At 57.2% G+C, this 14,285-nt stretch overlaps 1 protein-coding gene across 12 annotated transcripts in view; it reads right to left on the bottom strand.

The window, feature by feature from the left end:
• Positions 1-14,285, bottom strand: part of CASZ1 (castor zinc finger 1) — a 155,287-nt gene that overhangs the window by 59,345 nt on the left and 81,657 nt on the right. For 9 of the 12 annotated variants that reach the window (XM_027110209.1, XM_027110210.1, XM_027110206.1 and 6 more), the window contains one exon: positions 7,698-7,749. The exons of 2 other annotated variants lie outside the window; for them this stretch is intronic. The gene's annotated coding sequence lies outside the window, so the exon portion shown is untranslated. Of the gene's footprint in view, positions 1-5,524; positions 5,613-7,697; positions 7,750-14,285 lie in introns of all 12 variants that reach the window. One more of the 12 variants, XM_027110211.1, reaches the window with a different exon arrangement.

Below are 14,285 nucleotides of genomic sequence, written 5' to 3'. Positions count from 1 at the left end.
TGAAATTCATGACGGAGAAATCCGATTATCCCTAATTCAATTATGCCATCTTAGCCCACACAGCACATTTCCCATTTTTTTCCCATAAATACCAATGCCAGGGGTCCCGGTAATCAAATAAAATTGAAAATCATCTTCCCATTAAATTCAATTAGCCGCAATTTCTAAAGCCTATCAGAGATTTTAATTACTAAATTATAAAATTCTCCAATGCTAAATTGAAACCAAAAAAATTGCACATCCTTATATTTCAGAGAAAAAAAAGGGGGGGCCAGCAAAATCCTCGGAAAATGCCCTACTCTCTGTGCCCAGCTCCAAAGCAGGTTCCCCACCTGGAGGGACAGCACACCGCTGCCTCCTTGCCAGGTTGAGGACGAAGCCAGGGGGGCAGAGGAGAGGGCCCTGTCAGGGGAGGGCCTGAGGCATGTTAATTTAACAGAGGGGCAAAGCACACCTCCAACCCCAAGCAGCTGGAGCTGGGCCGGCCCCTAGAGAGGACTCGCGTCCTCACTGGCTGTCCTGGCTCCTAAGATGCCCTCAACTTTGTCCCCCACGGAGAGTGAGGTCTATAACTGCTACCTTCTTGGCCCGTGGACATGGCTCGGGCCCAGGTCACAGCTTGGCCTCAGAGCAGCAGACCAGAGGCAGCCGGCTTCTTACTCAGTGGCTGGCTCTCTGACCACCCAGCCGGGCCCCCAGATGGCCTGGGCTGGGTCAGAGGTGGGAGTAGGACGGAACCCGATGTTGAGGGTGGCCAGACATCATGGGAGGGTTCCGTGGCCCCGAGCCTTCTCCAGAGCATTCCCAGGAGCCATGGGTCCTGGCTGTGTACCAGCCTCCTGAGAGAAGAGCTGGGGATGGACATGGCCCAAATTTGGCCTCTCCCTGTACTTCTAGCTCATTCCTTGTTCTTACCCTCTTCTGGGAAGCTGACCGGCTGAACTGGCCAGAAGGAATACCCTTGCCCCGCGCGAGAGCTCACTCTTTTGCCCCCATCTCCTTTTAGGGAAGTGCTGGCCATAACCCCAACGGTAGCCCCTCCTCTCTCACCCTCCCTCCCCCGCACCCGCAGGCCACTTACCCCACTCTAAAGCCTGCTCTAGGAGTCAGAAGAGCCTGGGGAGGTGGCACCGGTGGTAGCATAAAGGGACCCTAGATCTGAAACCCAAGGTGGGTGGCTGGGTGGGCAGCCGCTGGGCCTGGCCGTTTCAGGGCAGCCAGGAGCTGAGCTGCCAGCAGCCAAGCTGCCAGCAGCCCAGCACCCAGGGAGCAGGGAGCAGGTTTAATTTGCCAGGCAGTCAGGAGTGCCAGCAGGGGAGGCACCCGCAAACAAAACAAAAACAAAAAAGTTAATTATCTTTGGCTTTTTCTTAATAAATATCCAAACTGGCCCGGCCGGATCCTCCGCTTTGGAGGGAGAGAGAAGAAGGAGGAAAAAACCCCAAACCAAATCCAACAGACTCATTCTCTACCTTTCCCTTTGTCTCTCTCATCCTTGTATTTATCTCTTATCAGAGGCAGTAACAGTTTCACATTAATTCCCAAATTTTGCAAGTGCAAGAGTGTGGTCACAAATAGTTGTTTTGTTTTGTTTTGTTTTGTTAAAGTTTTGGGGTGGGAAAGTGGACATGTGAAGAAGAAAGAGGCAGGCAGGAGGAAAAAAGGCGAGAAGAAACAGGACAGAAGCAGAGGGAGTGAGAGAAAGACAGAAGGAAAGAGAGAGAAGGAAAAACAGAGCAAGTGTGATGCGGGGAACCGAGCTCGTTGCATTGCCCCCAGCGGCACGGCCCAGCCTGTGGCCCCAACCTGGGCAGGGACCTTTTCTGGAATATTATGTTGGCATTTTATTTCAGTTACAATTATCAGCTACAGGAGATAATGGGGATTTTTCATCTTAAAGCTCCAAACCACCTAGGTCTCATTGGCCACTTGGGCTCCCCTGCTGCTGCGAGTTTGTGTGGCAGCCCTCCCTTCCAGGAGCTTGGCTGCGGAAGAGGGGAGGTGGGCTGTCCTTCTGAGGCGTGTGACTTTTTCTATGTGGAATCCCAAGTACACCTGGGGAGAGAGACGCGTGTTGCCACCTGGGTCTACGTGTCGGGATGGTGCTCATACAACGCCTGAGCCCATGCTGTAAGAAACATCTGGTGGGGCACGTGGTGGGGGGTAGGCAGCCAGGACATCGGGCAGTCCCTCACGGAGCACGGGCACTGCAGTCCCACTACCTGGGTTCAAACCCTAGCTCTCTCTCTCACCAGCTGTACAACCTCAATCAAGTCACTGACCCTCTCTGAGCCTCCATTTTCTCAGCATCAAAGTCAATAATAACTAGTGATTGCCGAGGGCTGAGGGTAGGGGAGAATGGAGAGTGACTGCTCATGAGTCCGGGCTTTCCTTCTGGGGTGATGGAGAGAGTCTAAAATTAGATAGTGGTGGTGGTGGCACAACCTTGGGAATATACTGAAAACCACTGAACTGTACACTTGGTATGTGAATTATGTCTCAATAAAGTGGTTATAAAAAAGTGGGGATAAAAAGGGGGAACGATAACAGCACTTACTGCATCGAGCTGTCATAAGGGCAGACAGAGCTCATAGCCTGGCACAGAGTAACGCTCAGTAAGGATCCACGAGCAGTCACTCACATGGATCGCGGAGGATGGGCTGGCATCCTGGGGCCTGGGCTGGTATCCATGTACTCACACTGCTGGGGCTTACAAATGTCTACCTGGGGCCTCGGGGCCGGGCCAGCGGGTTGTCAAGCAGCTGAGCTGCCCGCCCCCAGTACTTGGTCGAGGCTCCTGGGCGACTGCTCCCTGGCAGGGATGGGAGAGTGCACGGCCCTCCTCCTGCCTCCCCGCCCGCGTCCCTGGAGAGGAGGCTGCCCACCGTGGCAGGCCGACTCTGTGCTCACTCTCCCCGTCTCACAGAGCACTCATATTTTCCATGTGCAGCAGACCGTGAATTCACCTTCATACTAGTTACAGGGTTATTTAGCTTCTCCTGACACTGACAATCACCAAACTTTAATTCGCTGCTTGGTTTCTCCCTGCTGCGCCCTCTGCCCACCCCCAAAATCACTGGGAGAGGATGGGAAGAACCTAGGTCTGGCCCCCTCTTGCCAAAGCCTGCCCTTCGGAGTGATGGAGCGATGGGAGGAGGGGGGTTGGTCAGAAGGAGAAGATGATGTGCAGAGGGCGGAGAGAGAGAGCAGTACGGGAGAGAAGAAGTACCACCAGGGCTAAGGGGGGCTTAGCCATCCCGCTCCTCTGGCCTGACCGACACTAATGTATTCAACCTGATGTCCATCCCGTTATGAATGAAGACTCAGCTGACTGGGCTGCAGGTCTGAGGGCTGGCAGCCCTGGCCAGGACCTCCGGGGCCAGGACTCACTGAGATCCCAGGACCAGGCAGCTGGCATGGGCTGGCTCCTCTGCCTGATGCTGGACGAGCAGGTGCCCATCTGGGAACTCACCAGAGGGAGCCCATTCTTACCAACCTGAGAAGCCAGCTCTCATTTCCTCCCCTCTCCTGTGCCAGTCTCCTGTCAGGCCAAGCCCTCCTGCCCTGTAGAGGTCTCTCTCTGGCTTACAGCCCTGTTGCCAGGATCACGTCTCTCTTCCTTTGATAAAGCCAGGGGGGGTCTGCTCAAAGCTACTGACAAGCATCAGATGAGAAACAGAGACTGAGACATCGCCCACCAAGGATCCCAATCACACAATCCTGGGACCAGTGTAGGAGACAGGGCCCAAATGTGGCCACGAGTCTGCTTCCTCGCCCAGTGGGAGGGGCCGCTGCTGCCCTGAGCACCCAGGCCAGCCCCAGCAGGGTCTTTGTCTCTCTTCCCTTGCCTTCAGCAGATCCCCTTCTTTCTGTCTCCTCTGTACTCCCACACCTTTCCAGGAGTGGGCCCAGCTTCCAGAAGATCCAAAGAGGCCTCTGGTTAGCTCAGGGGCCAGGCAAGCCCAGAGATCTCAGACTCTTCCTCGCAGCTACTCTCCACCTCCGGAAGTGGTCACCATCACCCTTCCCCAAAGCCTCCCGGGAAAGCGAGGTTTCCTCTGAGGACCATTTGGTGGAAACAGGGGACTCTCTTATTCGCCGAATCCAAGCTGGCTCCACCAGCCACTCATCGGGCGGAGAGTCCCAGGAGCAGAGACTCACAAGGCAAGGACCTGGGGGGCTTGCAGAAGCAGAGGCAGGGCCAAGGGCAGAGCCAGGAGGGGAGAGGCCGGGAAATCCACTGGTGGGTCCAAGCTCTGCCGGCTTCCTCCCAGCCCTGTTCCACTGCCCCACCCCTGCTGGCAGGGGAAGTGGCCATGGTGGCCTGGGCAAGAGAGATGTCAACGGGAGCGATGGCAGAGATGGGAGAAGGGGCTTGTTGACTGCAAACTGTCCATTATGGCTCAGATTATAAGCATATTGTGCAGGGCTCTCTGCACGATGCCGAGGAAATCCAATACGCTGAAAGGTTAATGCAATCAATTAGGGTGACAAGGAAGTAAAGGAAAGCCTTCGGAGTAGATGAAAAGGAGAGAGAGGGAGAAAGAAAGAGCGCCGTGGAGTTGGGGGTGGCAGTACGGCGGTGGGAAGGTGAAGAGGAAGAGAAACTAATGGGATGCAGAGAGAAGGCTTGAAGGGGAAAACAGATCTACAAAAGGCCAGGAGCCCACGAAAAGAGGACAGTAAGAGAGACGGCAGCAGAAGCAGCAGGAAAGGGCAACTAGTGAGCTGTGCGGGGACCCGGCTCCCAGCTCGTCTCAGACCTCTGACTGCTGCACAGCTTCAGTTTCCTTCCCGCTCCCCACTCCCCCCTCCCCCCTCCCTGCCAGCCTTTCCTCTAGGGCTTGGAGCCTGGCTCCCAGATTAGCTCACAGCGCTAGTAATGTGCAGCCTTGGTCCCTGCCCCTGTACTGAGCGTGTGCCCACCATGTAACGTCCAGGGCCTTCTCCACAGAACTGCAGAGTGGGTCCCAATTGCCCCAGAATGGGCCCAAGTTCAGACCCAGACTCTTCCCTTGGCTTTCTCTGCTCTCAGCAGACCCCACAGCTTTCCCCTATGCATCCTAGCTCGTACTTGCAACAAGCCTACAAAGCAGAGAGCGTGGTAGTCAGGGCTCCGTTTTACAGATAGAGAAACTGGTGCTCGAGAGGTTATGCGACTTCCCAGGGCCCTGCAGCAGACATGGAGGACCCGGGACCGACCTGAGAACTCCAGTGACTCCCAGTCCACCACCCGTGCGGCATTCTCTTCCACGGCCCTCGCTCAAGCGAGGAGCCTCAGCTTCTCCAAGGTGAGGGACTCAGTGGTCCCGGGGCAGGGGTGGGGGACTGCATGGAACCTGCTTAGGGATGACTGCTGGCTCCTACATGCATGGTGGAGACCCAGGCTCTGGCAGGTGAACAGGAATGAAGGAAGGAGGGAACGCAGGCGCTGCCTACCTGTCAGGCCCCGGGCTAGCCACCTTCGGCCCCATTCACTCACTCGCTTGTCCCAGTAACCCTGCAAAGTAGATATTCTGCTCACCTTGCAGAAGAGGAAACTGCGGATCTGAGAACTTGCTGAAGGCTACAGGATGGAGACACAAGGCTCCTGGATGCCGGGAGCAAGAGATCTGAGGAAACAGTGGCTGTCAAGGAGAGGACAAGCCGGGACTTCTACGTAGGTGGGACTGAGCAGGAGATGGGGTTCTACAAGGAGTAGAGAGAGAAAGGGCAGCCCCAAAGGGACCAGGACTGCAAGCAGCCCCGCAACCTCAGGGACAGGGCTCCCTGACAACTGCCCGGGCCCCTCAGAGCAAGACACGAGCACAGAGCAGGAAGATGGTTGCACAGCACTGTGAACGTACTTAATGCTAGGGAACTGCACACTTAAAAATGGTTACAATGGTAAATTTCATGGTGTGTATATTTTACCACTGGAAAAAAAAAAAAAGAGCAGAGGGCAGGAGTCAGAAACCCCAGAGGGAGAGACAATAAACTTTTCCTATAAAGGGCCAGATAAATATTCTAGGCTTTTCAGGCCAAACGTGCTCTGTTGTAGCTACTCAGCTCTGCCATCATAGAGTGAAAGCAGCCATAATTGATATGCAGATGAGTGGATGTGGCTGTGTTCCAATAAAACTTTATTTACAAAAACAGGCAGTGGGCCAAATTTGGCCCTCTGGTCATACTTTGCCAAGCCTTGCTCCAGAGAATGGAAGCACTTGGGGCTGACTTTCAGGACAGAAGTAGCCAATCTGAACCTTGCCAAGAAGTGGAAGGAAGGGCTGGGCAGAGGGCTCAGGAGGAAATCAGGTTCTCATTACCAGCAGAGGGTGGAGAAAAAGAAGGGAAAGAGAACAAGGATTGGATGGGAAACAGATGTCCAGGAACTGGTCCATCCCAGCTCCCAACATCCTAAGCCCTCCACGGTGCTTCAGAGTCTCAGGGATGATATGAAGGGGTGGAGAGTTGAAGCTCTCAACATGCTAGGAGTCTTGATGCCAGGGGAGAGGTGTTGAGCTCTGGCTAAGAGAGGACGGGAGTGGGGCAGCAGCAGGGTCGGGCTGGCCAGAAGGGATGCCAGGGGAGAGAAAGGCGAGGAGAGAGGCCCGGGGAGCAGAGCTGTAACCAGGGTGGTGCTGGCGGCAAAGGGAGGAATCCACAGGCCCCAGTGAGAGCGCAGGGCGAGGGCCGGGCCTGCCCTACACCGGCCGCCTCTGATCACGTTTTCAGGGCCACTGCCCGCCGGCACAGACAATGCTGGGGGAGCCTTTGAAGTCCGAAAGGGATGCCGCGGTGGGAGCCTCGCGAGTCTCCTCCCTTCCCCCGTCCTCCCGGGGGAGGGGGCCAGCAGGACAAAACCCAGAGCCGGTCACAGCCGTGCCCCCGAAATGCGGGAGACAAAGGGAAAACAAACAGGTTTGGAGCCAGGCGCACGGTGCCGTGTCTGTCCCCCGCCCCGCCGAGCACGGATGATGGATGGCTGCAGCCAGCCAGCTCGCCCGCCGGGCAGGCCCCGCTATTTACATAACACTGGCGTTCCACCGGTCACCTCTGACACGGCGCTGCCTGGGGCCGAGGCCCGGTGGCCCCGAGGTTCCTCGAGCCACCCGAGAACTGAGACAGCCTGTGAAGGCCCGGCCAGGCCAGGGGAGCCCAGTGCCTGGGGAAGGGAAGGGCAGCAGCCTGATCTGGGCTCAGGACCCGGGGCCTCCTCCCTGCCAGCCTCCCATGGAAGAAGGAGGAGGCCACGGGGCCGGCAGCTTCCCAGGAGACAGGACTTCTAGGGCTTTCAAGTCCACGCGGTTCCCCAAGCACGAGCTACAAGCAGAGCTTCCAGGGAGAGCTGGCAGCAGCCACAGGGGGCAGACAGCACTGCGGAGAGCTGGGCACGGTACTGCCGGGCGGCTGAGCCCTGGCACCACAGATGCCCCTTTGCCTCACGCTGCCTTGAACACATTCCACGCCCAGAGTCAGCGATCCACGGGTCCCCAGCCCATTTCCAGCCTAAGAACGAATCTGAGACCCTTCTACTGGGGTCATCTTTTCCTGCCAGGTTCAGATGGGCAGTGTGGTTCCAATTCCCTGTCTCCATCTTCCAGACCCACCCTGGGGGCTCGGCACGACTGGGCCCAGCCCAGGTTGACACGTGTGCCAGGCGCGTGGTCACCACTGGGGGGAAGGACCCACGGATCAGGGAAGGGCTCAGGCCTTACCTTGTAGCGGGTCCTAGAGGCTCCTCTCTCGCAGTGGGGGCGTCACTTCATCCTGGGGAGGGACAGAGAAGAGCCTCTTAGCCTTTCAAGGCAGGACGCGTACAACTCCCCAGTGTGTGCCCAAGGGCTCCCTGCCACCCCCAGGCCAAGGGGCTGATGCTCCAGGGTGGCCAAGGGTGTCAAAAATTCAGACGCGCGGAGTGGGCACTGATCTTGGCCCATCTGAAAGGACGTGCCGACCAAAATTTGAAAAAATTCAGAAAGCAGCAGGGGCTGATCACAGTGGAAATATGGTCCTCAGCGCACCCCTAACCAAAGAGAGAAAAGTCAGAGCACACTGCACACACCTCCGTGGGGGCAGAGATGCGGGTGTGCGGGTCGGGGTGCTCCCCTGGAACGGCAGTGGCTGAGCAGCAGGGCCTGGGGACAATGACAGGATATAGCCGCACCTATCCCTCCCTCTCTTCCCTTGGCCCCTGAAAATCTACAGCATATGGGTGACTGAGGGGCAAGGGTGGACCAGGGGCCAGGGCACCAGGAAGCCTCAACTCCCAGGAATAGGCTGCAGACAGCACCTTCCACCCTGGGGTCCTACTGATGAGTCACAAGCCATGCCGGGGGCGCACGTAGGGAGAGGGAACATGGCCCAGCAAGGTAGGGGGACTTTAGCCAACACGGGACTCAGCCCAGCTTGCCAGGCCCCGGCCCTCCTGCCCAGCACGTGAGTCTGGGGAGCTAGGTTCAAATGGGACAGACGCCTCGTGTGGACAGAAAACCCAAGGAGCCCTCTGCCTGCTGACCGGGGCCCACCTGCCCTTGCCCGAGCCCGCCCCGCTCCCACCCCGTGGGCCTTCAGAGCTCCACCCATACTCGGGAAGGGTTTTCTGCTTATTAGGGTTTTTTTCTCCCTACTCCCTCCTTTGTGGCTTATCAATGATGCAAGAGGAATAACACCAATTTCCTTAGGCTGTGTAATCCCCAAATCAGATTGGGGGGATTGTGAGAGGTGAGGTGACCTTGTACGGGGCTCCGGGAATGCCACCCAGTCCCGCCGCCCGCCCTCCCGTTCCCAGGACATATTTAGACAGATAATGCTAATTGTACTTGACGCATCCTCCTAAGGAGGGCCGGGTCCTCTGCCAGCTTTCGCTGCCTTTGCTGGGCTGCCTGGGCGGAGGGTGCCCACTGAGGCAGAGCCCACCCTGCCGGACACCGGGCTCCGGTGGGCATCGAGCAGTTGGGGGGGTTACCCCACTGCTTCTGATGCCCATCTGACCCAGATGGTAGGAAGCTAAGATTCTGCAGAGAGCTGGGCGGACAGAGAGAGGGGGCAGCAGAGAGGAAAGAGGAGCCCTGCTGAGATGGAAGAGGGGGCCGAGGTGGGAAGAGTGGAAAAAACAAGCAGTCGGAGAGGAGAGCTGGATGAAGTGGAGGCCAAGCAGCGCTGGGCCACGGGGCAAGGGAGAGAGACCCTGGGCCTCCGCTGAGAGGCGCTGGGCAGGCTTGGCTGTCAGAGCTCACAGCCCAGCCAGCCCGCCCAGGGGCCCAGCGGGGCGTCATCGCTGTCCAGTCCATCCCACACCCGCCCGCCTGAGATCTCTCAAGGCACCCCGGCCAGCCTCCCTTGAACCTCCAAAGCCCCCCAACTCCACAACTCCAGTATCTCCCTTCCACCACCTTTTTCTCCCCTCCCATCCTCCCCAGCAACTGTGCATTTATTAATTCATGAGGCACTAATTAGTTCTTTGTTTAATTTTGTGTTAAACAGACTGACCGGAATGATAACGACTCGCCGCGCGGTGTTGCCGTCCCCAACCACCCCTGTTTTCTGACAACAAGGGAGCGCGGGAGACCGGAGCGCTGAACCCAAATCCCTCAGCAGTTGCACTTCATTAAGTCAAAATGTGACAAGAAGCTTAGAGAGCAACTTGCAGATCTGATCACACAGAACAATCGGGGAGGAAACTTTCCAGGAGTTGGCTGGGGGTGGAGGAGGGAGGGGGAGGGCGGAGATGCTTACCGTGCGGGGACCAGGACGTGAACTGGGGTCCTGCCCCTCACCTGGCCCGGGGCAGGCGGCCTGGCGGACGGGAGCAGGGAGGCTGTCTCTGGGTGGGATCTGGGACACTGGGTGGATTCTGGAGCCCCCGTGGGGACCTGAGAAGTTCAACTTTCTCTCTCCGTCCTGCCCGGGCATCTTCCCCTGTCACTCTCTGCCTCTCACTGTTCCTGCTCTTTGGTTCTGGCCTGTGTGAGTGAGTGACTGGGCACACCCAGGGCCTGGCAGAGACTCAGAAAGCTGCTGCAGTTAAGGAAGGATTCTGCAAGGCCGGGAGGGAAACACAGAGGAGACCAGGAGCCCCAACACTTAGGAAGGCTGAAGTGAGGTGCAACCCTTCCAGGCTAAGAAACAGAAGTAACGTGCTCAGGGATCCTGGCCAACATAGCCACTCTCCGCCAGCTGTCCACCCATCCACCCATCCTGCACCCATCCAATGTTCTTCAACCTAAGTACTCTGACCAGAAAACTGAGGACCAAGAGGTTGAGCTCTATGCAGAGGTACACGGTAAATCAGAAACAGAACCGGGTCTGTTTGGCTTCCAGGCTGTGGCAGCTGACTGTAGGCAGGCAGCTGAGGTAACAGTGACAACGGGCCTTGTTACCTGCTCCCTCCTGTCCATGTGACAAAGCAAGATCTTGGCCCAGACGTGTCCAGCTGCTAACCCCATAGGTCCACAGGGAGGGATCGGAATTAAGCCCTGTCCCAGTCTAAAGACAGGGCCCCTGCTCTCCTTTTACCTGCCCCTAATCTCGGAAGATGTGGACAATGTCTTACATAAGTGAGAACATGGAGGGGACATGAGGAGGACAGTAAGAACAAAGCACACAGAGAAAGCTGACAGACCAGAGCCCGGACTGTGTGTGAAGATCCTCCCGCCTTCTTCCCATTGGCCACTGCGCCAGCCCAGGTGTGGCCTGACCCACCCGCTGACAGCCGGGCCCGAGGCAGAGTCTGCAGGTCAGCCTTGCCCTTGCCTTCCCCCGGCCGGTTCCGGTTCGGAAGTGCAGTGGTCTCTCACCCGGGCCTGGCAGCCCTGGGCTGGCTTCTGTTCATTTGCTGTCAGGCTGCCTAAGCAAACCAATTAAAACTAATCATTAATTATAAAAGAGAACAAGAAGAGTAGAAGAGAGGGGAGAGGGTGGAAGGGCGACGTGGGAAGGAGGAGAGGGAAAGCGGGGCAGAGAGGGAAGCCGCGGAGGGCCTGCAGGGAGCTCGGAGTGGGGCACTGTGGGCCTGGGAGCTGGAGGGGACCAGAGGCACAGGAGGTGCTGGAGGTGAGGGAGGGCAGGAAGGGCGCCAAAGATGGTAGGGAGGGGGCTGCCGCAGGGCGGGGCGGGGGGAGTGGTGGAGGGAAAGGCTGGCGAGGAGGGAAGGGGGAGAGGGAAGGGTGAAGAAGCTGCTGTGACCAGCGTACCAGGACCCGAAGAGGCCTCATCCGCCTGCAGTCCCCTCTGGCTGGAGCCACAGACCATCCGGGATGTGGCTTCCGCGCGTCTCACCCTGGGCTCCCCGGCTCCATATTTATGAGGTTCAGCTGATTACGCAGCACCGAGCCAGGCTCCTCAGCCCTGCCGCCCCTACCTGCTCCCCAGCCCTCGCAGGCCACAGAGGGGAGGCTCGGGGCAGCTGTCGCGGCCCATCTACCCCGCCCCCCCATGCCGTCTCCTGCCCCCTCCGGCACCCGCACACACCCCGTCCGTCTCCAGGCCGGGCCTCTCACAGGGCTGAGGCCGTGTCAGCGGGCAGCTTGGGGAGGGGGCAGCACAGACAACAAGGGGCAGTGTCATGGAAACGGGCACTTTCCCCGAGAAATATTCTGTTTGGCCTCTGTCCTGCATTGAGGAGCTGTCAGGAGCCTGAGTGAGAGCCAAACCACCCCGGGACCAGGCGTGACAAAACCTATTTTCTGCCTCAAATTTGATTGATTAAAAAACTTTTTAGGAAAACCATGCTAAAAGAGTGAAGAAAAAAAAAAGAGAGAGAGTGAGAAGAAGAAAGACAGAGAAAGAGAGAGAGAGGGAGAGGGAGAGAGAGGAACGAGGAGGAAAGAAAGAAAGAGAATGAAAGTGCTGAGGGCTCAGGGCCACGGGCAGGGTCTGCGCTGTTGCCCCGGCAACGACGCCAGGGCCAGCGTGTCAGCCCGGTGGCCGCCGCATAACCAGGCACAACGGAAAGGTCAAAGGAAGCCCCAAACTTCTACACAGTGGTTAGCAGACAATGAGGGGCCGAGGCGGCCAGGGCAGGTTGTCTGTCCATGTAGGGGAAGGAGCCCAACAGCCGCCCGCAGGCCGGGGACAGCTGGGGTCAGCGCCAGGCCTCCGGATTGGCTCTGAGGAGGCGGGCAGTGGTCTGCAAACACAGTCTGGGCTGAAATTTGGCCAGACTCCTTAAAACCCTGTATAGGCTCAAGAGGAAGGATCTAGTAGTTTGGGGGCAGGAAAGGGGTTTTCCCACCTTGTTCTCGAAAGTCCTGGCTCAGAGAGGTACCCAGCTGACCCGCCCATCCTGCAGGGGCTGAAGCCTCTGCTGGTCCAACACCTCTAGCTTGCTCTCTCGGTCTCACACCTTCCCTGCCCAGGCCCTTAGTTCCTTTAATGGATGCTGCCCTGGGTGGTCCTCACACCTGGCTTGCCCTCTCTCTTTTCCCGTCTCAGAAACTGAGACAGGCCCTGCCATGGGCTAGGACTGTGATGGGAGGCCATGCCTTACTCTCTCTGGGCTGCAGGAGAAGGGCCAGCCTCCCCACCTTTCCTGAGCCCCCACAGGGGGAAGAAACTCCTCCATCTCCCAGAGGCCCTGCCTGACCACTCCAGGTGGAGGTGGCTCAGATCTTCCTGGTGGGACCCATCCTGTCCCCAGGAAGAGGGGTCCAAGTGAGCAGCTGGGTTTGCTCTTCCCCGTCTAAGGGCCTCGGAGGTCAAGGTGAGGAACAGATCTGGCGAAGATGTTGGCAAGAAGGTTTCTCTGGGGTGCTGGGAGCAGTGCGTCCAATGCGGTCTTTGCAGCTCAGGGCTCGGTGTGGGTGAGGCAGTGCCTCCTTGGACAGACGGCGCGTTCCATCAGACAGATGTACGGAAGGACAACACCTCCTCTGGGCCCTCCCCAGCCCTCCTCCAGGTCATTGGCTTAGATCGCTCCCCGTCCCTGCTCCACAGTGATCGTCAGGACGCACACTGAGTATGTCCCGTGCGCATGACACTGTGCTAGGCCCGAGGAAGAGAAAATACAGAGCTTACATGAGGAACTGCAGAGGAGGTGAGACCCAGGTCTGAATCCTGCCTCTGCCACTTACTCTCCATGGTGTCTGCCGGGGCAGTCTGCTTAACCTCTCTTGGCCTCAGCTTCTTCAACTGAAGAGGGGGCGGTATGAGCCCCACCTCAAATGCATTTCATTCAGTAATTTTCCTTGAACACCTACTATATGCTGGGTACTGTCCTAGACCTGGAGAACACTGGTAACCAGGGACAGTCCTCACGGAGCTTCCGTTCTGCAGTTGTTGTGAAGACCCGCTGAAAAGCACTGTGGTCTGTCACACAGTAAGTGCTCAACAAATATTACCTGTTACTAGCTTTCAGGGGCCCTGCCTTTAATAAACTGGGGAGAGGTCCAGCAATTCCACTCCTAGGTATATACCCGAAAGACTGTAAAACAGGGACTCAAACAAAAACTTGTACACGAGTGTGCGCAGCAACTCCACTCACAACAGCCAAAAGCTGAACACAACGCAGATGAACGGATAAACAACACGGGGTCCCCACAAAACGGAATATTATTCGGCCGTGAAAAGGAATGGAGTTCTCATACGGGTTACAACATGGATGAACCTTGAAAGAAGGCAGATGCGAAAGACCACATGTCATACGATTCCCTTTACGTGAAACTTTCAGCATAGGCAAAGCCACAGAGACGGAACACAGATTAGCGGCTGTCGGGGGACGGGGGAAATAGGGAGGGACTTCTAATGGGTACAGAGTTTCTGTTCGGGGGGATGAAAAACTTCTGGAACCAGATATCGGTAATGGTTGCACTGTGGATGTACTTAATGCCACCGAATTGTACAGCTTCCAATGGTTACGGCAGTAAATTTTACGTTCTGTGCATTTTACCACAATAAAGTAAAGTGATATAGCTGAAGAAGGAGAAGCAGGAGAAGAGGCAGCAGCAGCAGGCGAGCAGAAGGCTATTCCCAAGTGGCAGCTCAGCATGAATATTAGACGAGCCAAGCAAGGGGGCGGAAGGTGAATCACCCTAATTTCAGACGGGTCCCCTCTCCTTCCTGTCCTCAAGAAGGGCATGCGCTCCCGCCCGAGGCGTTCCTAGGCCTCACAGATGCGCTGAAGAAAAAGACAACATGGGAAGGCTAGGGTGCCTCCAGAGACGGGGGCACACGTCACTCAAGAGCCCACGATGCCATCTCCCCAGCGCGGCCGTTCCTCTGCGCACACACGGCTTGGCTCCTGTCGCGTGTGAATCCCAACACGCACGGCCCACTCCACCCATCTCTCCGCCAGGCTCCCCAGACAA

The sequence above is a fragment of the Aethalodelphis obliquidens genome, unplaced genomic scaffold (assembly GCF_003676395.1).
Source record: "Aethalodelphis obliquidens isolate GAN/ISIS:26980383/991018 unplaced genomic scaffold, ASM367639v1 scaffold9, whole genome shotgun sequence".
Classification (NCBI taxonomy): domain Eukaryota; kingdom Metazoa; phylum Chordata; class Mammalia; order Artiodactyla; family Delphinidae; genus Aethalodelphis; species Aethalodelphis obliquidens.
Note: the sequence above shows the minus strand (reverse complement) of the source record. Positions and strands in the feature narration are given on the sequence as shown.